This window comes from Capsicum annuum, chromosome 2 (genome assembly GCF_002878395.1).
Source record: "Capsicum annuum cultivar UCD-10X-F1 chromosome 2, UCD10Xv1.1, whole genome shotgun sequence".
Taxonomy (NCBI): domain Eukaryota; kingdom Viridiplantae; phylum Streptophyta; class Magnoliopsida; order Solanales; family Solanaceae; genus Capsicum; species Capsicum annuum.
The window spans coordinates 116,430,282-116,457,913 of record NC_061112.1 but is presented as its reverse complement, the minus strand read 5'-3'; the positions used below and the strand labels follow the sequence as shown (position 1 = coordinate 116,457,913).

At 33.7% G+C, this 27,632-nt stretch overlaps 1 pseudogene; it reads right to left on the bottom strand.

The window, feature by feature from the left end:
• Nucleotides 1–1,819: 1,819 nt before the first annotated feature.
• Nucleotides 1,820–22,114, bottom strand: LOC107861118 (annotated as a pseudogene).
• Nucleotides 22,115–27,632: the final 5,518 nt, after the last annotated feature.

Below are 27,632 nucleotides of genomic sequence, written 5' to 3'. Positions count from 1 at the left end.
ATTTGTGGTCCAAGGTACTGCCTAAATTTCAAAGTCTACTCTATAATACGTTGAACTCAAAATGTCTAAATTCTTGTAATTGTTATGCATATTATTGGGAGGGAGTACGTAGAGAGGTAGTTTTTCTGCAAAACTAAAAATCTATAATTTAATTCACTGAGATATCGCATGTTATTACATTGTGTTACTGCACTTATGAGGAGTTGTATTAGCATATTGGCATGGGGCAATATTATCTTTAGCCTAAGTAATTTCACAAGTCGATCTAAAATTTAAAGTTTCTAAATTTCTTATTACGTCTTTTAAGTTAACATAATAATTGAGTTGTTAAATTTTAGTGAATTTCTTAATACACATGCATATTTTAAACAAAGATTATTAGGTTGATGTAAATCCATAACATGTGAGCTAGATCATCTTCTAGGCATTTGAAGAGCCAAGATATGTTGCACAATCGGCCGGCATGCTAAGTGGGAGGAGTACTACATATAAATGTTTCCATACATTTTCCACTATAAACAAGGAAAAATTAATTAACAATATAGGTTGCTCGAATAGTAAGCACGTTCAATCTTAAGATTAAATTGCTCGAATAGTAAACACGTTCAATCTTAAGAATGCATATTCAAGTCATAAGGGCGCAAATTGGAGGATAAGCTTTGATGAATGTCGTAAGTGCTAAGTTGGAAGCTCACAATTATATTGATAACTGACTTTTGTTTTATTATCAAAGTGAAGCTTTAGAAACCAACAGAACGGGAGTAATTGTTGGACAGTCCCCAAAAGAATTCCATCAAAAAATAAAACAAAGAAACTAACATCAAAAGCAACTATGAATTAAAGTTATTATGGCCTTCTCTATTCCTAATCAATGTGGGAGTAACAATCGGGCTGAAGCTGTTGCTGATAATAGATAACTATGGGGGAAATGATACGTTCATAATGGTTTTAACAGGATTTAGTAAAATGGCTTCATCTATTGGAAGAAGCACCTTATACTCCTCTTTTCCGCAATTACCAAGAGAAGTAAAGGGATTTATTCAACTAGATAAAAGCCAACTTTCTAATATGAGCAGGAGATTTTGATCCAATATTTTTGTTAGTTAATGTGTAGTCTTTGTATAGGTAGTAGGAAGATATATATTTGTTCTCCAGTTATTCAGATAAGTGTAAGCTACAACCATGGGCTACTTTTTTGGAGGTACGGTTTTTGCTCACTTACTGTGGGTGTACAAATCAAACAACAACCAAAATTGAACCGGAGAACTAAGTCAAATTAAAAAAAATAAAACCAATGTGTGGTTTGATTGGATTGATTTGACCTTAGAAAAAAAATGATTATTTTTTGTTTGACTTGGTATTTTTTAAAAAAGTCAAACCCGACCTAAACCAAAATCGACGTACAAACATTTTAGCACTCTTTGAAAAGAGACAATGGATCCACCTATTAATTTGTGTATAAATTATACAATATAATGTTGGATAGCTAATTAGGAGGTAATTAATTAGTTATTGATATATAAAATGAATACGATGCTTGGCTTGCGATTTAGAAACCCGCATAATTAATAAATGCATAAGTTATGATAGAATTTGTGTATTCTTACGCGCAATAGAAGATGAAAAAACTAATAATCGCATAACTATTACTTGTCTAATTCTAGCCAGCTATCAAACGACCCAAAAGTTATGAATAACATTTAATAGAAAACTAATCACTTGAAAAATATTCATAAATCAAACAATTTTCAGTACTATAGTAGTAGTATATACGTAAAAGAACTATACGAAAAGCCTTATTTTGAGATAATGAGTGATGGCTTTAATTTGTAGAGAGCATAAATTACCACTAAGCTTTAGACACTAGAGGAGGAATACTTTGTTTATTCCTAAAGAAATTTGTTGGATCAAATTTAGTCTTCACTTGCACCAATCTATCAAAGTTGTTCTTAAAATATTTCTCTCCCCAAATTCTTGCTTGTGCATAGCTTGTGTTTCCTTTGTTGTTCACTCCCAAATCAAGATCTCTATAGTTGAAATATGCAGCTCTAGGAGATTTGGACACATACCTAGCCATGTATCCATAAAGTTTTCGAATCCAAGATGTCACACCCCTTTTTTCGACTCCAAAAGATTACGTTTTAAGTTTCAAAAGAGTTTTATTACTAAAGTGACAAAATGAAGATTTGTTTCGAAAAGGACTTTTAACAATCAAAACTCAGAGTCGCCACTTGACATAAATCGGGTGTGCCTAGTCACCTTTGGAAATCCCTTTTCAAAACGGTTTGACTCTAAAACTGATCTGTAAACAAAGATTCCAATTAAGGAATTCTGTTGACTGATGGGAAGGTGTTAGGCACTCCTCGATTTCGTGGTTCGACCACAATCTCTTGGTGGAGCATATCAACTAATTTGACACTATGAATGTATAGACCACAAAACACACACAAAATAATCAATCAAACAAAACAAATCCAAAATTATAGTGTCCAGTCCGATTATTACAACCCGAAATTAAAAAAATATTGAAAAGTAAACCTACGCTAACCTACACTAATCCTAAACTATGCTCCAATGTCTTACCCGATGCTTTGGGTCTTCATCACGGACGTCCTCCAAGTACATGATACGTCGGGGCATTTCCCGGTGAATAAATACAAGTGTGACCTCGGGGCATTCCCCGGTGAATGAATACAATTGATCCAAATTCATAAAATAAAACCATTCAACAAACATTTCCAACATTCAACAATCCACAAGTTCTAAATTTGCCGACCCGAATCAACATTTACCTATCCTGTTCGACCTATTATGATACTATCGAGGAATTGACAATTAGACGCGAAGTAACAAAACAATGAATCAAAACAATTAATTTATTCATCTTTTATCAAATTCCGATCCCCCGAATCCATTAACCCGTGATTAACACATGCTTCGATTACCAATTCAAGTTTTCAACGTTCAAATCCAATATCCACCAATACACAATCAAGATTCAAGCATACCAAACACACAAATCATTTATGATTACGTAAAAATTAAAGGGAGAGAAGATATAATTGGACCTGAATGATTGATTTTCGTTGATAATAACAGGTTGAAGAAATTCGAACTCGAAACCCCAAATAGAGAACCTCCACAGCGACGAAATCCAACTCCGAACTTGGTATCAAAATTTAAAATGCGAAAAATGATTGCGATGAACGGAATTTGAATTCTCAGATCAGTAGCGAAGACTGATGACTGATGAGACCAAAACAAAATAACAACAGAATAAACCAGCTGGATGTGAAAATATCACAAAAATCAATCCAAAAATAGAACTGATTTCAACAAGGATTTTTGCTACTGGTTTGTGTTTTTCAACGACGTACAACGAAAGAGGGCGACTGACAGTGCTTTTCCAGTGACAATTTCGGTGAGGTTTTCACCGGAATAACGTCACCTCTCCTTAAATTCACCTATCTTACTCTATCTCCCTGGATTGATCTCTTTTCGTTTCTCCCTTCTCTATTTCGTCAATATGTTAGTGTGTGTCTGTGAGAGTGATGGTGGAGGAGTAATCTGTGTGTCCGTGGAATTGCTGTGCATTTTTTATGTATATGGAAAATAAAAGTTGTGCCTAATATATTCTCTATCCGTCCTTTTTCTGTATTCCTTATGTGGAGTGTATATGTGAGGGATGAATGTGAGAATGTGATCATGATGTGGGTCCTCTTTTTTGTAGTATGTATGTTTATCTTTTTTTTTTCTTTGTGGATAAGAAATGTGAGGAGGGGGTCACGTGAGTAGGTAGGGTAGGGGGTGGGATAAAGATAGGTTGGTTATTTTTTGTTGGATTGGTTAGAATAAGATAAAATTTGTTAGGGATGTTGTTAAGGGTTGTTAATTTTCATATTTTTGTGGGGTATAATCACATGGGTGAGGGTGTACGATAAAGTGAGGTAAAAATGAATAAAATTGAACTTGGAAGAGACAAAATTAGCTGTCTACAACATGCCCCCTTTGAATGTGAGCATGAAGTGTTTTCAGACAAAGATGTAGACAACGAGACAAAATTTTATTCCGACCATTATTCAAAAAGAATGAAACAGAAGAAAGGAGGGAAACCAAGCCTTGACTTTTGACATCATATTCATCCCTAGTTATGAGGGAATCAAGTCACAAGTTTTTCCAAGTGCTGAAAGAAGAGGGACTATACTGAGTTGGAGAGTCGAGCGAGCTCTGTCGAGGTTCCGATCTGCGGCTCTGTCATTACATCAAAAACAAAAATTACAAGTTAAAACATAAATAAAATTACAAAAGTCCTATCTATGCATCTTCTTTTGGACTCTTGACTTGAGTTTGATCACCCTATTTTTCAGGCGGGCTCCTGACTTGCGATTTCTTCAACTTGTTGCCTGACTTTCAATTTCTTCACCCTGTTCTCCAGGAGGCTCTTGACTTGCTATTTTTCAACTTGTTGACTTTCAATTTCTTCACCTTGTTGCTTGAATTTCAACTTCTTTACTTTGTTGCTTGACTTTCAGCTTCTTCAAATTATTGCTTGACTTTTCAACTATTCGCCCTGTTCTTCAGGTGGACTCAAATACCACTTGAATTTCCAAAACGAGGAAGTGTGTCTCCTTACCAATACTGTTTGAATTACCAAAACAAGGAAGTGCGTCTCCTTACAAATGTCTCTTGAATTATTAAACAAGAAAGTGTGTCTCCTTACCAATGCCGCTTGAATTACGAAACCAGGGAAGTGCGTATCCTTACCAATGATGCTTGAATTACCAAACCAAGAAAGTTCATCTCCTTACAATGTCTCTTGAATTAACAAAACAAGAAAGTGCGTCTCCTTACCAATGCTTTATGAATTACCAAAACAAGAAAGTGTGTCTCCTTACCAATGCCACTTGAATTACCAAACTAGGGAAGTGCGTCTCCTTACCAATGTTGCTTGAATTACAAAACCAAAAAAGTGTGTCTCCCTTACCAATGCCTCTTAAATTACCAAAACAAGGGATTGTGTTTCCTTACCAATGTCGCTTGAATTACAAAAATAAGAAAGTGCGTCTCCTTACCAATGCTGCTTGAATTACCAAACCAAGAAAGTGCGTCTCCTTACCAAAGTCATTTGAATTACAAAAATAAAAAAGTGCATCTTCTTACCAATGCCTCTTGAATTATCAAAATAAGGAAGCATGTCTCCTTACCAATGCCTCTTGAATTACAAAAATAAAGGAAGTGTGTCTCCTTATCAATGCTGCTTGAATTACCCAAATAAGGAAGTAAGTTTCCTTACCAATGCCTCTTGAATTACCAAAACAAGGAAGTGTGTCTCCTTACCAATGCCTCTTGAATTACCAAAATAAGGAAGTACGTCTACTCACAAATGCTACTTGAATTTTTCAAACAAGGAAGTGTGTTTCCTTACAAATGTCTCTTGAATTATCTAAACAAGGAATTGCGTCTCCTTACCAATGTCTCTTGAATTACCAAAACAAGTAAGTACGTCTCCTTACCAATACCACTTAAATTACCAAACCAAGAAAGTGTGTCTCCTTACCAATGCTGCTTGAATTACCAAAATAAGAAAGTGCGTCTTCTTACCAATGCCTCTTGAATTACCAAAATAAGGATGTGTATCTCCTTACCAATGCCTCTTAAATTACCAAAACAAAGGAAGTGTGTCTCCTTATCAATGCTGCTTGAATTACCCAAACAAGGAAGTGTGTTTCCCAATGCCTCTTGAATTACCAAAACAAGGAAGTGCGTCTCCTTACCAATGCCTCTTGAATTACCAAAGTAGGGAAGTACGTCCCCTCACAAATGTTGCTTGAATTGCTCAAACAAGGAAGTGTGTCTCCTTACAAATGTCTCTTAAATTACCAAAACAAGAAAGTGCATCTCCTTACCAATGCCTCTTGAATTACCAAAATAAGGAAGTACGTCTCCTCACAAATGTTGCTTGAATTACCCAAACAAGAAAGTGTGTATCCTTACAAATGTCTCTTGAATTATCCAAACAAGGAATTACGTCTCCTTACCAATGCCGCTTGAATTACTAAAATAAGAAAGTGTGTCTCCTTACCAATGCCGCTTGAATTACTAAACCAATACTAAACCAAGAAAGTGTGTCTCCTTACCAATACCACTTGAATTACCAAAATAAGAAAGTATGTCTTCTTACCAATGCCTCTTGAATTACCAAAATAAGGAAGTGCATCTCCTTACCAATGCCTTTTGAATTACCAAAACAAAGGAAGTGCATCTCCTTACAAATGTTGATTGAATTTCCCAAACAAGAAAGTGCGTCTCCTTACAAATACCGCTTGAATTACCAAACAAGGAAGTGCGTCTCCTTACAAATGTTGATTGAATTTTCCAAACAAGAAAGTGCGTCTCCTTACAAATACCGCTTGAATTACTAAACAAGGAAGTGCGTCTCCTTACAAATACCTCTTGAATTACCAAAAAAAAAGTGCGTCTCCTTACAAATGTTGCTTGAATTGCCCAATCAAGGAAGTGTGTCTCCTTACAAATACCTCTTGAATTACCAAACAAGAAAGTGCGTTTCCTTACAAATACCGCTTGAATTACCAAACAAGGAAGTGCGTCTCCTTACAAATGTTGCTTGAATTACCAAATAAGGAAGTGTGTCTCCTTCCAAATGTTGCTTGAATTACCAAATTAGGAAGTACGTCTCCTTACAAATGTCGCTTGAATTACCCAACAAGAAAGTGTGTTTCCTCACAAATGTTTCTGAAATTACTCAAATAAGGAAGTGCATCTCCTCACAAATGTTGCTGGAATTACCCAAACAAGGAAATGCGTCTCCTTACAAATGTCACTTGAATTACCCAAACAAGGAAGTCCATCTCCTTACAAATGTCTCTTGAATTATCCAATCAAGGAAGTGTGTCTCCTAGAGATATTGGATGATGAGTTTTACCATGCTTTTGATTACCAAGCCTGTGCGACAATATTGTCTCCTGCATTTGTGGAAGTGAGGCATTGCAACTTTTGATGTTTAGGCTTTGAAATCCTTGATTTGAAGGTAATATGTATTCCTGTTTCATACAAATAAAACTTGTTAGTTTAAAAACATGGTGGCTGGTTTGTGGCTTTAGCTTTCGCAACAATCGTTCTTGCCCCTATCACATTTAATCTTTCTTTCAACCATTAGCATGCGTCACTGACTTGCTGCATCATTGATCCGAGCTCAGATTATTAAGAGTGACTCTAAAACAAACACAGTATCTCTGCTTTGCCATGCTTCTCAAATAAACCCTTTGAACCTTGATATTTTTATGAGTCCCCTAACTTGTCTGTTGACAAAATTTTTGCATGCCTTATTTCGGCTCACAATCATATCTTTTCATGTGCTGACCCTTTTATCTTGCTTTGCGCAATTGAAGAAGCTGGTAACCAGTTTTACAATCTTTTGTTACTTATTTTGATATGGACTTGACTCAAAGACAACAGAAAAATGACAATGACTTTTATTTAGACAACTGACTTAAGAAAACAAAATAAAAATAAAAGGAAAAAAGAAAAGACAATGAATGTCCTCATTTAAAATAAAGAAATGAAAAATTTATCTAGAAATGATAGTCAACTCTAATGATTATGCCATGCATTTTGGATTAAGCTGCCTTATCTTTCTATTCAAAATTTCTACCAATTGTTGTTGAGTTAATGGCCATGAAACAGAGTTGCTTCCTTAGGTCAATTGCATTTAAGACCCTATTCGGCTAGTGATACCTTGAAGGGCTTTCGCCAACAAACCTCTCTCATTTTCTTTTTCTCAATTCACCATTGTCTTATGGTGTTTGTGAGGCTTTTTCACCATTGATACTCTCTCGCTTTGTTCTCTCAGCTCACCATTTTCTTATGGTGTCCGTGAGGGTTTGTCATCACTGAGACTCTTATTTTTGTTTTTCTCATCTCACAGTCGTGTTACAGTGCCCGTGAGGGTTTTCACTGATAAGACTCTCATTTTTATCTCTCTCAAATTACCATTGCCATATGTGCTCGTGAGAGTTTTCACCAACAAGACTCTCTCATTTTTATTTCTCTCCAGATTTCTTATGCTGAGGAAGACAAGTAGATCCCAAAATGCGTCATCATATCCCTTGCATGCTTAGCCTTAATATTCTCAAAGATTGATCTGAAGGTCTTTCTTTGGTTGTAACTTGGCTTTTGGATAGGATTACAAAGAAAGGATGACATGAGGCTCAAATGACACTTGAAGTGGGGTAGGACCTACAACTTTTGGAATTGACTCAAACAATGAGGATTAACTCATGCCCCAGTTTCTTTGGCTAGGTGACTCTAAATTATTTATTTGGTTGGACCGAGCCCTTAGTAGGGAAGCTTACATATCTCACCTCCAAGAGAGGAGAATCAGGTCATGCGTAGTTCTGTCAGTCTTGCCAAAATGGCCAATTAAACTCTTTTTCCTTTTTCTTTATTTTTGTTGAAACTTTAAAAAGAAAAGAAAATAACAAATTATCAAAAGAATTGACGAAAATCTTTTTTTTTTCAGGTTTAACATCCCTATACAAAATGAAACTTATGATTACCAACGAAGAATCTTTTAGAATTTTTGATTTTGAATTTCATACGAAAATAAAATTTGAACCTATTAAAGGAAAATCTTTTGTGGTTTTCTTTTAAAGATGCATATGACATCTACTCTAAATGAAGAGTGAAAAAAATATTTTTAGATTTTTGAAATAAGATACCCAAACCAACAATAGGTTGCCTAAGTATCTCACATCCCGAAAGAGGAGAATCAGGGGTTCGTAGTTTATTTAGATTGGACAATTAAGGATTAAATGACAAACTAAACCCCGAATTGAGAGACACGACTAAAGACAGATGAATAAAATCTTTTTGGATTTTTAATTAGAAACTAACACCAACAACTATGAAAGAAACAATCTTTCTGATATTTTCGTTATATAAAAATGTACAAAGCTCCTATTGAAAGGAAAAAATATTTTTGGAGTTTTCGAATTATGAATACTTACTAAAGAAATAAAAGGAAAATCTTTTTAATATTTTTGATTTTTTGGAAAATGAGTCAAAAAGTTAAAAATCATTTTTTTTGAATTGTGAAAAGCCATAAAGAACCCTAAAAACTACCAAATCTCTTCTTCTTTTTCACTCTCTTTTTTTCTTCCTTTTTTTTCAACAATTTTTTGCCTACACACTTTGCTTCTAACTCATGCTTTTGTCCAAATCAGTCTGTCAAATAATCTCGTTACCCTCAAAGATGCAACATTTAGCACGTAGGGATGCATTAGAGGTGAGTCTCCTACAAAGGGCCACGTGGGTCCTGCTAGATCTCAATATGATGCAAATAAGCATGACCTAAAGGCTGACCTACGCTGGGATTCACTAACAAGGCTGTTCGGGGGAGCGTATGGTCAATAGTGGCTGCGCTAGCTTTCCACCCATTCCATACCAGCCGACGGCTCCCTCTCCTAAAAATAAAGGTGACTCAACTATAGGTCGTGTACACAACGTGTATTATAGAACTTGTTGCAGAAAGAATTGACTCGGGTTATGCAAATGATGCCAGATATAAAGCGGTAGCACATAAGAGAAAAATTGTAAACACATAGCACGTAGGCACTCAACAACGATAAACAAATAAAACAATAACACAAACAATGTCTATACACTCATAATGTCAAAACTAAGTCGATATAACACCAAAATATGCTTGAATTCTAACAAGGATCCCCAGCAGAGTCGCCAGAGATGTCACACCTCTTTTTTAATCAAGAAAAAGCTAATTGTTAAGTTTCAAAAGGGTTTCTATTATTAAGTGACAAAAATGAAAATTTGTTTCGAAAAAGGATTATTTACATTTAAACTCAGAGTCTCCACTCGGAATAATTCGGTGTGCCAAGTCACCTTTGAAAAATCCTTTTTAAAAATGATTTGACTCTTTTAAACTGATCTGCGAATAGAGATTCCGGCTAAGGAATTCTGTTGACTGAGGGGAAGGTGTTAGGCACCCCTCGATCCCATGGTTTGACCATGGTCGCTTGGTGGAGCATATCGGCTAACTTGACAGTATGAATGTATAAATCACACAAAGCACGCGAAAAAGATCAATCAAGCAAACAAAACAAAACAATCCAAAATTTAGTGTTTAGTCCCATTATACAGTCCAAAATAAAAAAAATACAAAAAATATAAATCCTATGCTAAACTAGTCCTAGACTAAGGCGCCACCCGATGCCTCGGGCTTTCATCACGAACGTCCTTCGGGTACAAGATACCTCGGGGCATTCCCCAGCAAATAAACACAAATACCTTGGGGCATTTCCCGGCCAAATGAATATATCTGAATTAAATAAGATTACTAGAAGAACGTTCAAAACACACATTTAAACATTCAAAGCATTCAATCAACACATCACTCCTAAATTTTGCCTACCCGAACCTAAATATTTTGGCTATTCAATTCGACCTATCATGATACCATAGAATTCACAAATTCGATATTAATTCCGCATCAAACAAAAAAACAACGAAACCAACATTAATTTAAATTCACCCTTTTTATCAATTTCTAGTTCCGCCCCAAATTCATTCTCAATCAATGATTAACACATGCTTCGATTATCAATTCACTTTCATAATCCGAATTCAACATCAACCAATATTCATGATTCAAACATCACGAAATCAAACAATCACAGATTAACTCATTATCAATTCGCCACACAAAACATCAAAACTTAAAATTACCCAAAAAAAGAGATGAGAAATAGACCTCACTTCGGAACTTTTGAAAAATATTGCTTGATAGAATAAAGAAATCCACTCCCGATAGCCTCGAACCGTACCTCAATCACGACAAAAGATCTAACTTGATATCGCAAATTCTTCGAACAAATTTGAATATAGAATCGACCCCAAACAGAATTGAATCAATCCCAAACAGAATTGAAGAAGAATATTAACTTAACCGAGACAGAAATTATAAAAAAAAAAAAAGAAAAGAACTGTATCGAAATCCCACTGGAGTCAATCCGAATCTCAACGAAAAATCACACCAAATGTTGATTTCAGTTAATTTTAGTTACTGGTTCTAACTTTTAATGGCGAGAAGGATGATTTTTGGGTCAGTGATGGTTTAACCAACGTGTGGTAACGGATTTCGACGACATCGTCGCTGAAAAGCTTCGATGACAGCCGGATCCTGCACACCTTCCTCAATATCTCACTGTTTTTATTTTTGAACCTCACGATTTTACTCTTTCTCTCTTGTTGCTGCGTTAATACCTCTTTTAATCTCCGATCAACTCTCAATTTCCATCGGTGTTTTTCATTTCTCCAATCAGCTCCCTCTCATTTTTTAATTTCACATCCGATTTACTTTTACTGTGTGCGTGTGTGAGTGCAATTTAGTGTACTATGAGAAGATTGATTTCTCTGTGTGTGTATCATCTGGAGAAGAAGCCCCAAGAAAAAAAATGAAGTCCCTGCTTCTTTTATGCTTATCCCCCTTTTTTGTAATGGTGAATATTATATATATTATCTTCTGTGGATGATGTTCCCTGTGGGTCACTCTATTTGTGTATATCATTTGGGTAAGGCAAAGAAAGATTTGAGTTGGTGGGGAAGGGTCACATGGGTATAGGGGTGTGGGGTGGTGAGGTGTTTTATTTTGATTGGGTAGGTTATTAGGATAAGATAAAATTAGTTAAAGGTTATTGTTTTGTTATTTTGTGGATGGATTATCACATGGATGAGGGTGTGTGGTAAGGTGACCTAAAATAAATAAAATTTAACTTGAGAGGGACAAAATTAGGTATCTACAACAAGGAAATACATCTCCTCAAGATATTAGATTATGAGCTTCACAGTGGTTTTTGATTACCAGACCTGTGCAACAACATTACCTTTTGCATTTGTAGAAATGAGAATACTACGGCCTTTGATGTCTAGGCTTTGAAATTCTTGATCTAAATATAACATGTGTTCCTTTTTCATACAAAGAAAACTTGTGAGTTTAAAAACATGGTGGCTGGTTTATGGTTTTAGCTTTCGTGGCAATTGCTCTTTTCCTTATCACATTTAACCTTGCTTCCAACCATTAGCATATGTCATTGACTTGCTGCATAATTGACCAAACGCAGATTATCAAGAGTAACTCTGAAACAAACATAGTATCTCTGCTTTGTCGTTCTTCTCAGATAAACCCTTTGAACCTTGGTATTTCCGTGAGTTGCCAGACTTGTCAGTTGACAAAAATTTCTGCATGTCTTATTTTGTCTCACAATCGTGCCTCTTTCATGTGTTGGCCTTTTGTCTTGCTTTGCGCAATTGAAGAAGCTGGTAGCCAGTTTTTAAATCTTTTCTCACTTGTTTTGATATGTACTTCACTCAAAGACAAGAGAAAAATGACGATGACTTTTATTTTGACAACTAACTCAAGAAAACAAAATAAAAACAAAAGAAGAAAGAAAAGACAATGAATGTCCCAATTTGAAACAAAGAAATGAAAAATAATCTAGAAATAACAGTCAACTCTAATGATTATGCCATGCATTTTGGATTAAGCTACCTTATCTTTCCATCCAAACTTTCTACCAATTGTTGTTGAGTTAATGGCCATGAAACTGAGTTGTTTCTTTAGGTCAATTTCCTTTAAGACCTCACTCGGCTAGTGACACCTCGTATGGTTTTTACCAATAAGCCTCTCTCATTCTGTTTTTCTCAGTTCACCATTGTCTTATGGTGTCTGTGAGGGTTTTTCACCAATGAGACTCTTATTTTCATTTTTCTCAACTCATAGTAGTCTTACAGTGCCCGTGAGGGTTTTCATCGATAAGACTTTCTCATTTTTATCTCTCTCAAATTACCATCGCCTTATGGTTCCCGTGAGGGTTTTCACTAATAAGACTCTCTCATTTTTATTTCTCTCTTGATTCCTTATGCTGAGGAAGACAAGTAGTTCCCAAAATGCGTCATCATATCCCTTGCATGCTTATCCTTAACATTCTTAAAGATTGATCTGAAGGTCTTTCTTTGGTTGTACCTTGGAATTTGAATAGGGTTAGAAAGAAAGGATGACATGAGGCTCAAACGACACTTGAAGTGGGGTAGGACTTACAACTTTTGGAATCGACTCAAATAATGAGGATTAACCCATGCCCCAGTTTCTTTGGCTAGGTGACTATAAACTATTTATTTGGTTGGACCGAGCCCTGAGTAGGGCAGCCTACGTATCTCACCCTCGAAAGAGGAGAATTAGGTCACGCATAGTTTTGGCGGCTTGTTTTGCTTGATTCTGATTTCTTTTTTTCTTTTGACTTTTTTCTTCTTTCTGATTTTCCTGACTTTATTTTTCTTAATACTCTTTTTTTCTTTTTGGACACATTTTTTCTCTTTTTTTTGAAACTTTCTGTCTCTATTCTTTTGCTCAACACTTTTCTTTTGAGTTTTGTTGACTATATCTTGATTCCAAAAGAGGGGTATGAAAGAAAATAGGACTAAAGCTCAAATGGGGTAAACAAAGGATGACACTATGTTTGGATAACAGAATAAAATAAATTCGTCATATCAATCCTTGAAAATACTAGTAGATAGCATGCAAGTGAAAGTGAAAGATGAAAATCATTGTGACATCTCTTACAACATCAACTTTGACTGAGTCTGTGCGTCACTACTTCTTCCGTAAACTCCACCCTTGTTGTGTAATCCTCACATCGAATGACTCATGCTTTCGTGGAGCTGATTTTTTTGTTTTTTTTATGTAGGACCACACATTCACTATTTGACCTAATTGAGACATATCTTTCAATTAATGACCAAGTTATTCTTGCGATTCTCAAAATAGTTGCGTTAATTTTTCAAATAAGGCTTCAACTTGTCACCAAATATCTCAACACTCTACCTATGTCCTCAGATACTTTCTTTTTCTAACATTAATCCTTTGACTCTATGCTTATGCTTAAACTAGATTTTAAGATCTGGATGAAAATTCTGCTAGCACGTCATAACACTAGAATCAACATAAAATGTACTATGTAAAGAAAACAAACAAACAACATAAATTTAAAATACAAAGGAAAAAGGGACACTTCATTTAATTAAAATGAAAGATAGAAGGATTTGAACATAACGAGAAAAGGACAAAACAAGATAGATCACAAACTACAACCCTGAAATAATTCGGATAACAAAAAATAAAACAAAATAGGCTACCAGACCTCTTCTTAGTAAGAAGAGAAGTGACTTCTCAATTTATTAGCCTGACATCTTAGCCACTGGTTTGCATATCAGCATGACTAGAACTTTCCTCACTGTCAATGTTCTGCACCATAATTGATTTATCTTGAATCATCTTTTCAATTTTTGTTTTCAAAGCACGACAATCTTCAATACTGTAACCCTGAACATCAAAATGATATGCACATCGTACATTAGGATCAAAACTTCTTGAATGTGGGTCAGGAGCATACCCAAGGAGAGGAGTAATCTGCCCTACAATACCAATCTCTGGAATAAACTGGCATATGACTCTCCAATTGGTGTGAAGCTATCCCTAGACTTCTGCCTCGTTTCATTATTTGGCTTGGACCAAAAATCTGGCCCATAAGGGCTTCGTATGGAGTTTGAGGATGACTCTGAGGAGTTGGTGAACTTCATTGTGGGTAAGAAGGGGATTGAACATATGGTTGTGCATTGTATACTAGATATGGCAGTGAAGGAATGGAGTATAATAGATTTTGGGAGTGATTTTGTGGAGCTTGGGCATAAGCTTGGGTTTGAGCCGGTAGGTAACGATGGTGTGGTCCTCTTGCCCGTTCTTGTTTTCCAACTACAATGGCAGATGCATCTTCCTCATACTTATTCCCTCCGACACTTTCCAAACCTTTTTGAATTGCTTGAGTAGTCGTTTTCAATGTTACAACACTTATAATGCGGCCGGTCTTAATTCCATCCTCTATCATCTCCCCCATTTTGAGGATCTTAATAAATGGTTTGCTTAATGCAGGTAACAAGTGTTGATAATATGTTTCATCCTGTGCTTGAATAAATAACTCCACTATATTACTTTTTTCATTGACGGTTTCACCCTAGCAGCTTGTTCATGCCATCTAATCGCATACTCTCTGAAAGTCTCAGTACTTTTTTTCTTTATGTTAGTTAGGGATTTCTCGTCAAGAATCAACTCCACATTGTATTGGAATTGTTGCACAAATTCATTAGCTAGGTTATCCCAACTAATCCACTTGTCGATATCTTGGTTAACAAACCATTCTGAAGCTAGGCCTGAAAGACTCTCACCGAAATATGCCATGAGTAGTTCTTCTTTCCCCCCAGCACCCCTTAGTTGGTTGCAATAACGTCTCAAATGTGCTACAAGGTCGCCATTTCCATCATACTTCTCAAACTTCGACATTTTAAAACCAAAAGGAAGATGAACCCCTGGAAACATGTGCAGATCTTTATATGAGACACTTTTGTACCGCCCAAGTCCCTGGAGGTCTTTTATAGCCAGTTCCAAACTTCTCAATTTTTTGGTCATTTCCTCTTGTTCTTCTGTTATAATAGGATTCTCAGTGTTAAGAGAAAATTAAGGCGGGTGAGTATAGCCATAAGGATTAGTCGACTTAAATGTGGGCTCAATAGCATGATGTTGATCAGCAAAAATATTCAATATAGGCTCTCTCGCAGAGTGGAGAGGCACAACTTGTGGATAAACCTCAAAAGTAGGAGCTTCGGGTGGGGGTGGTGCTGCAAAAACATAAACAGTGGGTGGAGTCGAGCATGTGGTAGCTTTGTGTTGAGGAGTGAGGAAACGAATATTGAAAGTGTTTGGATAGTGTTACCCCGAAGCAGGTCCTGATGCATGTTGTGGTGTGTCAACAAAAATAGGAAACTGTGTATGTGACACTGGAGGCAAGCTAGAAATATATTCCAGATTATCAGAGGGAAATGGAGGAGGTGGAAACCCATTAGCCCAAACTCGATGCATTTCTATCATTTGTTGTCTTAATTTTTAAATTTCTTCATTACTCTTAAATTCTCATTGCCCGAACTCTCTATCTGATCAGTGACAATAAACTCGATATCCTTGTTGTCCATAACTTTCTTTGTGACTTGGTGCAATATGGAGGACCAACCAAAATGCCACAAACCAACCACCTTAAACTAACTGAACAAGAGATAGCAAATGCGTTAGAATTCAACATTTTTTTAAAAAACTTTTTTCTCTTTTTGGAAATGTCACTGAACCCAAGAGAGGCTTCTACGTATCTCACCCCCGAAAGAGGAGAATCAGGTGTGCATAGTTCGTAAAGTCTTGCTAAAATGGCCAATTAATTCTTTTTCCTCCTTTTTTTTTTCTTTTTGTTGAAACTTTAAAAAGAAAAGAAAAAACAAATTATCAAAAGAATTGAAGAAAATATTTTTTTTTTGCTTTTTTCAGGTTTAACATCCCTATACAAAATGAAACCTATGAATACCAAAGAAGAATCTTTTAGGATTTTCGATTTTAAATTTCATACGAAAATAAAATTTGAACCTATTAAAGGAAAGTCTTTTGTGGTTTTCTTTTAAAGATGTATATGACATCTACTCTAAATGAAGAGTGAAGAAAATATTTTTGAATTTTTGAAATAAGATCCCCGAACCAACAATAGGCTGCTTACGTAGCTCACATCCCGAAAGAGGAGAATCAGGAGTGCGTAGTTCAGTCAGATTGGACAATTTAGAATTAAATAATGAACTGAACCCTGACTTGAGAGGCACGACCACAGACAGACGATGAAAAGTGACGATAAATCTTTTTTGGATTTTTAATTGGAAACTAAGACCAACTACTATGAAAGAAAAAATCTTTCTGATATTTTCGTTATATAAAAATGTACAAAGCTCCTATTGAAAGGAAAAAATATTTTGGGAGTTTTTGAATTGTGAATACTTACTAAAGAAATAAAAGGAAAATCTTTTAACGTTTTTGATTTTTTGGGAAATGAGTGCAAAAAGTAAAAAAAATAATTTTTTTTGAAATTGTGAAAAAACAACAGCCATAAAGAACCCTAAAAACTACCAAAACTCTTTTTTCACTCTTTTCTTTCGTTCTTTTTTTTCAACAATTTCTCGCCTACACACTTTGCTTCCAACTCATGCTTTTACCAATCAGTCTGTCAAATGACCACATTACCCTAAAAAATACAACATTTAGCACGTAGAGATGCCTTAAAGGTGAGTCTCCTGCAAAGAACCAAGTGGGTCCTGCTAGATCTCAGTATGATGCAAATAAGCATGACCTAAAGGTTGACCTATGCTGAGGTTTACTAACAAGGCTGTTCGGGGGAGCGTATGGTCAAAAGTGGCTGCACTAGCTTTCCACCCACTCCATACCAGCCGATGACTCCCCCTCCTAAATATAAGGGTGACTCAACTATAGGTCGTGTACACAACGCGTACTACAGAACTTGTTACAGAAAGAATTGACTTGGGTTATGCAAATGATGTCAGATATAAAGCGATAACACATAAGAGAAAAATTGTAAACACGTAGCACGTAGGCACTCAACAACGACAAACAAATACAAACAATAACACAAACAATGTCTATACACTCATAATGTCAAAAATAAGCCGATATAAATCCAAAAATAAGCTCGAATTCTGAAAAGGATCCCCAGCAGAGTCGCCAAAACTGTCACTCCTCTTTTTTAACCAAGAAAAGATTACGTTTTAAGTTTTGAAAGGGTTTTATTATTAAAGTGACAAAATGAAGATTTGTTTCGAAAAAGACTTTGAACAATCAAAATTCAGAGTCGCCACTTGACATAAATCAGGTATGCCAAGTCACCTTTGGAAATCCCTTTTCAAAATGGTTTGACTCTAAAACTAATCTACGAATAGAGATTCTGACTAAGAAATTCTATTGACCGAGGGAAAGATGTTAGGCACCCATCGATCCCATGGTTCGACCACGGTCGCTTAGTGGAGCATATCGATTAATTTGACACTATGAATGTATAAACCACACAAAACAATCAATCAAATAAACAAACAAAATAAATCCCAAATTATAGTGTCCAGTCTGATTATTACAACCCAAAATAAAAAAAACATTGAAAAGTAAACCTACGCTAACCTACACTAATCGTAAAATAAGCTCCAATGCGTTACCCGATGCTTCGGGTCTTCATCACGGACGTCCTCCGAGTATATGATACATCGGGGAATTCTCCGATGAATAAATACAAGTGTAACCTCGGGGCATTCCTTGGCGAATGAATACATTTGATCCAAATTCATAAAATAAAACCATTCAACAAATATTTCCAACATTCAACAATCCACAAGTTCTAAATTTGCCTACCCGAACCTACATTTGTCTATCCTGTTCGACCTATTATGATACTATTGAGTAATTGACAATTAAACGCAAAGTAACAAAACAATGAATCAAAACAACTAATTTATTCATCTTTTATCAAATTTCGATCCCCCGAATCATTAACCCGTGATTAACACATGCTTCGATTACCAATTCAAGTTTTCAACGTTCGAATCCTAAATCCATCAATACACAATCAAGATTCAAGCATAGAAACACACAAATCATTCATGATTACATAAAAATTAAAGGGAGAAAAGATTGAATTGGACCTCAATAATTGATTTTTGTTGATAATAACTGGTTGAAGAAATCCAAACTTTAAACCCCGAATAGAGAACCTCCATAGCGACGAAATCTAACTCCAAACTTGGTATCAAAATTTAAAACGTGAAAACTGATCGCGATAAAGAAAATTAAGATGAATAGGATTTGAATTCTCAAATCAATAGCGAAGACTGATGACCGATGAGACCAAAACAAAATAACAACAGAATAAACCAGCTGGATGTGAAAATATTACAAAAATCAATCCAAAAATAGAACTGATTTCAATGAGGATTTTTGCTACTGGTTTGTGTTTTCCGGCGATGTGCAATGAAAGAGGGTGACTGATAGTGCTTTTCCGGTGACAATCCGGTGAGGTTTTCACCGGAATAACCTCACCCTCTCCTTATATTCACCTCTCTTACTCTATCTCCCTCGATTGATCTCTTTTCGTTTCTCCCTTCTCTGTTTTGTCAATATGTTGGTGTGTGTCTGTGAGAGTGATGGTGGAGGAGTGATCTGTGTGTTCGTGAAATTGCTGTGCGTTTTTTGTGTATATGGAAAATGAAAGTTGTGCCTAATATATTCTCTATCCGTCCTTTTTCTGTATTCCTTATATGGAGTGTATATGTGAGGGATGAATGTGAGAATGTGATCATGATATGGGTCCTTTTTTATAGTATGTATGTTTATCTTTTTTTTTCTTTGTGGACAAGGATAGGTAGGGTAGGTAGGGTAGGGGTTGGGATAAGGATAGGTTTGTTATGTTTTGTTGGAGTGGTTAGAATAGGCTAAAATTTGTTAGGAATGTTGTTAAGGGTTGTTAATTTTTATATTTTTGTGGGGTATAATCACATGGGTGAGGGTGTACGATAAAGTGAGGTAAAAATGAATAAAATTGGACTTGGAAGGGAAAAAATTAAGTGTCTACACAAGATTTATGTTTTTCAGAATCCACTCCCGATAGTCTCGAACTGTACCTCAATCACGATAAAAGATCCAACTTGATATCGTAAATTTTTCGAACAAATTTGAATCCAGAATCGACCCCAAACAGAATTGAATCGACCCCAAACAGAATTGAAGAAGAATATTAACTCAACCGAGACAGAAATTATAAAAAGAACCGGGAAAAGAACTGTATCAAAATCCCACAGGAGTCAATCTGAATCTCCACAAAAAATCACACCAAATTTCAATTTCAGCTAATTTCAATTACTGGTTCTGACTTTTAATGGTGAGAAGGATGATTTTTGGGTCACTGATGGTTTAACCGACGTACGGTAATGGATTCCGGCAACGTCGTCGCCGAAAAGCTTCGATGCCGGTCGTATCCTGCACACCTTCCTCAATCTCTCACTGCTTCTATTTTTGAACCTCATGATTTTAACCTCTCTCTCTCATGTTTCTGTAGTAATCCCTTTCTCAATCTCCGATCAACTCTCAATTTTCGTCGGTTTTTTTTAATTCTTCGATCAGCTCTCTCATATTTTTTAATTTGACACCCGATTTACTCTCACTGTGTGCGTGTGTGAGTGTGATTTAGTGTACTGTGAGAAGATTGATTTTTGTGTGTGTGTATCGTATGGAGAAGAAGCCCCAAGAAAAAAAATGGAGTCCCTGCTCCTTTTATGTGTATCCCCCTTTTCTGTGATGGTGTATATTGTATATGTTGTCTTCTGTGGATGATGCTCCCTATGGGTCCCTCTATTTGTGTATATCATTTTGGTAAGGCGAAGAAAGATGTGACGTGGTGGGGAAGGGTCACAAGTGTATAGGGTGTGGGGTGGTGAGGTGTTTTATTTTTATTGAGTAGGTTATTAGGATAAGATAAAATTAGTTAGAGGTTATTGTTTTGTTATTTTGAGAAGGGATTATCACATGGATGAGGGTGTGTGGTAAGGTGAGCTAAAATGAATAAAATTGGACTTGGGAGGGACAAAATTAGGTGTCTACACAAGATATATATTTTTTCAGAATCTTTCATCTTCCCCCATATCACCGCATAATGGATCATGAATATTATTCCATCTCTATTAGGGAAAGGTGTTTCAGATTCTGAGAATTCACTCAACTCTCCTCCATAGGGACTAAACTGTAATTTGGCTGCATTTTTGCCTACTTGGTTGAATAGTTTCCATATACCTTCAAGACCGTTTATAGAAATTGGACATTAGACATAATCTGATTTCCCTTTGAAGAATGAGATTAGATTAGTGGTGATATTCCAATTTATTAGTAACAACTCAAGTGGTGTGCCCCTAGGGAAACCAGCAAAGAAGAATATAGATTCGATCCAACTCATATCAATGCAATCTTCTTTCACTACTCCTAGCTCCGGGAAGCTCTTTTACATTTTGGGAAGGGGTTCATCCACTCCTCTAACAAACTTTGTAGTGAAAATGGCATGGACAGTCCTTTGTCCACGTCTGACTAGAGATTGACTACTCCACAGGAAGAGCCTGAGGAGAAGATTATCATCAACTTTGTGCGTGATATGTTGCCATTTGTAGACTAGTTGAGTTGCATTTTGTTCCAAGTTTCGTGTCACATTGAATACTGTCACCTTTTCTGGAATGTCGAGTAATTTCACCTTTCATGAGATAATGATACCGAAACTAGTCCCTCCACCTCCTCTAATAGCCCAAAAGAGATCCTCACCCATTGATTCTCGATCATGGATCCGTCCATTGGCATTGATTAGCTTAGTATCAATGATATTATCAGCAGCTGTACCCAATTTTCGTGACATCATGCCATAGCTACCACCATTAAAGTGTCCACCAACACCATCGGTAGGGCAAACCCCACCAACAAAGGCTAATGTTTTACTTTTCTCCGCGATTCTATAATAAACTTCCCCTATGGTAGCTCCATCTTGAATCCAAGCAGTCTTGTCTTAGTGTCAATGGAGATTGATCTTAGGTTCCTAAGATCAATAATGACAAAGGGGGTTTCAGAAATGTATGAAAATCCCTCATAGTCATGTCCACCGCCTCGAATTCTGATCTATAGGGCATGTTTCTTGGAGCAATGTATAGCTGTCTGGAATTGAGATTCATCATTAGGAGTGAAAATAATAGATGGTTTGAAGTCGGAGGTTATCCTAAGATTCTCTGAAAAAGAGTTATAAATAGTGGAATAAGCTGAATTATTAGGAGTGTGAATGACTTGTGATATTGAGTTTGAGTTCATAATTTTGTGGGAAAGACATTCAAGAAAATCATCATGAGTGTTGTTGGCCCATGATGATGAAAGGCAAATTGAGAGGAAGTGAAAGATTGTTAACTTCTTTAAAGTAGTCATATCGATTATTTGTCGTTGCAAATCTTGATGATGGAGAAAATGGAAACAAAGAACTTCTATTTATAGCTTTGGCTAGGGTATGGCTGTCAAGTGGGCTGGGCCGGGCCGGGCCAACCCGGAATCGGCCCGCGTTATTTAACCGGGTTGAGGGATGGGCCGGGGCCGGGTTGGGGTCTATGTGGGCCGGGCCGGGCCCAACAGTCAAAAAAATTAAAAACCACCCTAACCCGGCCCACTTAACCCAACCCGGTCAAACCTACCTAAACCTGGTCAAACCCGGTCAAAAATATAAAAAAAAAACAATTCAATATACATTATATATACCCACCTATATACATTATAAATGCGTTAAACAATATATATACACTATATATATAGTATATACTACATTAGAATTTAAAAAATATATACACATATACACAATTACACATATATATGCACCATCCAAATATATATGTACTACTTTAAACTTTAAACTTTAAACTTTAAATAAAATATACTACAATAGAGTTACATATATATATATATATATATACATATATATATATATAATTATATATATACACATGTATACCTTAAATATACACGTCTATAAAAGATCTATTCACATATATACACTCTAATCTATGTATATAATACTTTACATGAAATATACTATAATATATAAACATTAAAATATATATTTGTATAGTTATATACTAATTTAAAAAATATATACACATGTATACGTTAAATATACACGTCTATAGAAGATCCATTCACATATATACACTTTATTCTATGTATATGTAATACTTTAAACGAGATATACTACAATATATATACATTACAATATATATTTGTATAATTATATACTAATTTATAAAATATATAGACACGTATACGTTAAATATGCACGTCTATAGTAGATCCATTCACATATATAAACTCTATTCTATGTATATGTAATACTTTAAATGAAATATACTATAGTATATAAACATTACAATATATATTTGTATAGTTATATACTAATTTATAAAACATATACACATGTTTACGTTAAATATACACGTCTATAGAAGATCTATTCACATATATACACTCTATTCTATGTATATGTAATACTTTAAATCAAATATACTATAATATATAAACATTACAATATATATTTGTATAGTTATATACTAATTTATAAAATATATACACATGTATACGTTAAATATACACGTCTATAGAAGATCTATTCACATATATACACTCTATTCTATATATATGTAATACTTTAAATGAAATATACTACAATATATATACATTACAATATATATTTGTATAGTTATATACTAATTTATAAAATATATACACATGTATACGTTAAATATATATAATTATAGAAGATCTATTCACATATATACACTCTATTCTATGTATATGTAATACTTTAAATGAGATATACTACAGTATATATACATTACAATATATATTTGTATAGTTATATACTAATTTAAAAAATATATACACATGTATACGTTAAATATACACGTCTATAGAAGATCCATTCACATATATACACTCTATTCTATGTATATGTAATACTTTAAATGAAATATACTATAGTATATAAACATTACAATATATATTTGTATAGTTATATACTAATTTATAAAACATATACACATGTTTACGTTAAATATACACGTCTATAGAAGATCTATTCACATATATACACTCTATTCTATGTATATGTAATACTTTAAATCAAATATACTATAATATATAAACATTACAATATATATTTGTATAGTTATATACTAATTTATAAAACATATACACATGTATGCGTTAAATATACACGTCTATAGAAGATCTATTCACATATATACAATCTATTCTATGTATGTGTAATACTTTAAATCAAATATACTATGATATATAAACATTACAATATATATTTGTATAGTTATATACTAATTTATAAAACATATACACATGTATACGTTAAATACACACGTCTATAGAAGATCTATTCACATATATACAATCTATTCTATGTATATGTAATACTTTAAATCAAATATACGATAATATATATACATTACAATATATATTTGCATAGTTATATACTAATTTATGAAACATATACACATGTATAAGTTAAATATACACGTCTATAGAAGATCTATTCACATATATACACTCTATTCTATGTATATGTAATACTTTAAATGAGATATACTACAATATATATACATTACAATATATATTTGTATAGTTATATACTAATTTATAAAATATATAGACACGTATACGTTAAATATGCACGTCTTTAGAAGATCCATTCACATATATAAACTCTATTCTATGTATATGTAATACTTCAAATGAAATATACTATAATATATTTGTATAGTTATATACTAATTTGTAAAACATATACACTTGGATACGTTAAATATATACGTCTATAGAAGATATATACACCATTCAATATATATGTACTAGTTTAAATAAAATATATACTACAATATTTATATATATATATATATATATACACTAATTTATAAAACATATGCACATGTATACGTTAAATATATACTACTTTATATTTAGAAGATATACACACATATATATATACCATTCAATATATATACTACATTATATAAAAGTATAAAACATATGCTACTTAAAATAATAAATTAATAATACTTGATAGTAAATTAATAATGTATTAAAACGAAGTTTGTAATTTCAGTTTGTGAAATTCTGAATTTTCAAGAAAAAAGAAAAAAAAATCTTAATCGGGCTGAGTTAACCGACGGGCCCAAATTGAGTTGGGTCTGAGCCGGGTTAACCGGGCCCAAATAAAAAACTCAACCGAACCGAGATCCGGACCCCTAAAGCCCTTGGACTTACCAAACTGAGTCAAATCAGATCGATTTAATTATGTGGGCCGATTCAAGCCGGCTAAAAACCTGCCCGTTTGACACCCTTAGGCTCGGGTGAACTTAAGGGAGCTTAGTTACAAACCCCAAGACCCCGTGGTATAGAATAATACAAATGTTTTCACCTACTTTATTCATAAAACATTTCCAATGCCGTTATAGAATTCTCCAAGAAGTTTATTTCACTCACACTATTTTTTATCTTATTTCACTTTTTAGTCTGTTTTAAAAAATATTTTTTTTTTTTTTATATATTTTTAATTCTAACTTTCCACGTGAATTAAAATTAAGATAACAAAATTAAATCACATTTTAGTGCATTCTACATATATGTAGTTTTAAATCTCTAAAAGGCTAAAATTTAAGTTTTGTCACACAAATTGAAACAAAGTGAGTACTAGATTTAGAAAGCAAAATTGAACTCTGCATGCAGTTTTATTTCGGGCAAGAAAAGTATATACATATATTTGAAAGACTTGTCATGTCTATTCATACAGAAGAAGATGCACACGCTTCCTCATGCCTAGTTTGGATTATTATTAGTTTGTATTTTTATAATATGGTTGTAGTAACATGTGTATAATTATTTCTATCAATGATAACGATATATGAAATTACTTAAGAGAAAATTTTTTCCTATTTTGGATCTTACATAACTTATAAAATTTGATTAGGACACCTACTTTGACATAATTGCATATTTGAAGAGATAGATTATTTGTTATAATGGGCAAAAATGATGTGATGATATAAATATTTTACATTGATCTTATACTATAAATTAATTAAACTCATAAGGAGTAACTTAAGTTACTTTAGTTCTTTGTTTTTAGAAAGAGTTACTAAGCTCATTCTATATACAGTTGGTGAGGATCGATAGGTTCAACTAGAATAACATATCAATATATTATATCGCTCTTGTTAAAGAAACTTTTGTAGAAAACTAAATATTTCTTCTGCATTATTGGATAATACGAACATAATTAAGGATTAAACAAATACTCTGTCCATTAACGTAAACGTTTGTCAGAGGTCAAACTAGACCTTAACAAGAAAATGTAAATTATGAAAATTGATGGATTTTTATGTCAAATTTTTCAGTGTGTATATTGTCCTAAAATTAAATGAGCGGTAGAAAGCAGGTGAAGGTGGTCCGGCTCGCTTTTCTCTTTCATTTTTTTTTAAAAAAAAAAAATTATTTATCTTATATTTTAATTACATATGTATTTAAAAGTTATATAAAATTACTTTAAATTGCAATAATTAATGGTTTTAAAAAAATTGAAAAACATATAAAATTTGTTTGACTCTCAAAACTCTATCACTACCACATAAATTGAGATAGACGAAGTAACATATATTATTTAGAAATAATGTAAAAAATATTATAAATCACAATAATTAACAATTTAAATATTTAACGACATATAAAAAATTTGATTTATTCTCCAAATACTATCATAATTACATAAGACAGAGGGAGTAACATATATTATTTGAAAATTAATTAATAGCAAGTATTATAAATCACAATAATTAAAAACTGAAAATGTGAAAAATTATGTACAAACTATTCGATTTTCTCTATTAATTCCATCAGTGTCTCATAAATTGGAACAGATAGAGTACATATCTTAGCGGAAAGTCATATGAAAGTATTATAAATCACAATAATTAACAATTTAAAATATTTAAAAATCAGACAAAAATCTTAAAATTATATAAAAAGTTCGGTTAACTCTCAGAATTTTATCAGTGTAACATAAATTGAAACGGTGAGAATAACATATATTATCTAAAATCTATTAGAAAAAAGTATTATATATCATTATAATCAACAGTTTAAAATCTTTAAAAACCACATAAAAAATATGATTGACTCTCTAAAATTTATATGTATCACAAAAATATAGTATAAGCGCGGACTCTTTATGTCTAGTTTAGATGATAAATGAAAATCAAAGATTATTGCACAAAGATAGAAATAATTTTCTTACACGCTATCAGATGGAAATTTTTTTATGTCTTATAAGAGGGAATGGGAAGGAGAAGCGGGTCTTCGTCAATATGTCTGCTCTTTCTGCCTACTTAATAAGTTGATTCCTTCGTAATTTTATTATATCATCTCAAATTAATTATTATAACTTTATTTATGTATTAGAAAATTAATACTATTTAATAAAAAAATAAAATAGATATTTATGATATGTCTGCTTCAGCTGCATAACTCAAGTATTTTTGTATAGTAATTTTGTTATATCAATTCTAATTAAACATGTCTGCTCCGCTATTTCAATCGTAATTTTACTATGTTACTCCTAATTAATTATTATGACCATTAAATTTTTTTGCAAGTATTTTTTTATAGTAACTGTGCTATATCACTTCTAATTACTTGTTGTGAATCATTAAGACCTGTCTGCTTTGCTTTTTCACTCGTAACTTTATTATATCGCTCATAATTAATTTCATCTAAGCATTTGAAAATTACACAAAAAATATTATAAAATACAATAGTCAATAACTTAAAATTTCTAAAACAAATAATCTGTTATATATTTGTTGGACACAACTAACCCTTTGGATTTGGTGTGATGCGAAGGACCAGCCAGAATGCCACAAACCAACCACCTTAAATTGACTCAACAAAAACAACAACAAATGTATTAGAGTTAAACACTTTTTCAAAACCTCTGTTTTTAAAAAAAAAAATATCACCGAACCCAAGAAGGGCGCTTACGTATCTCACTCCC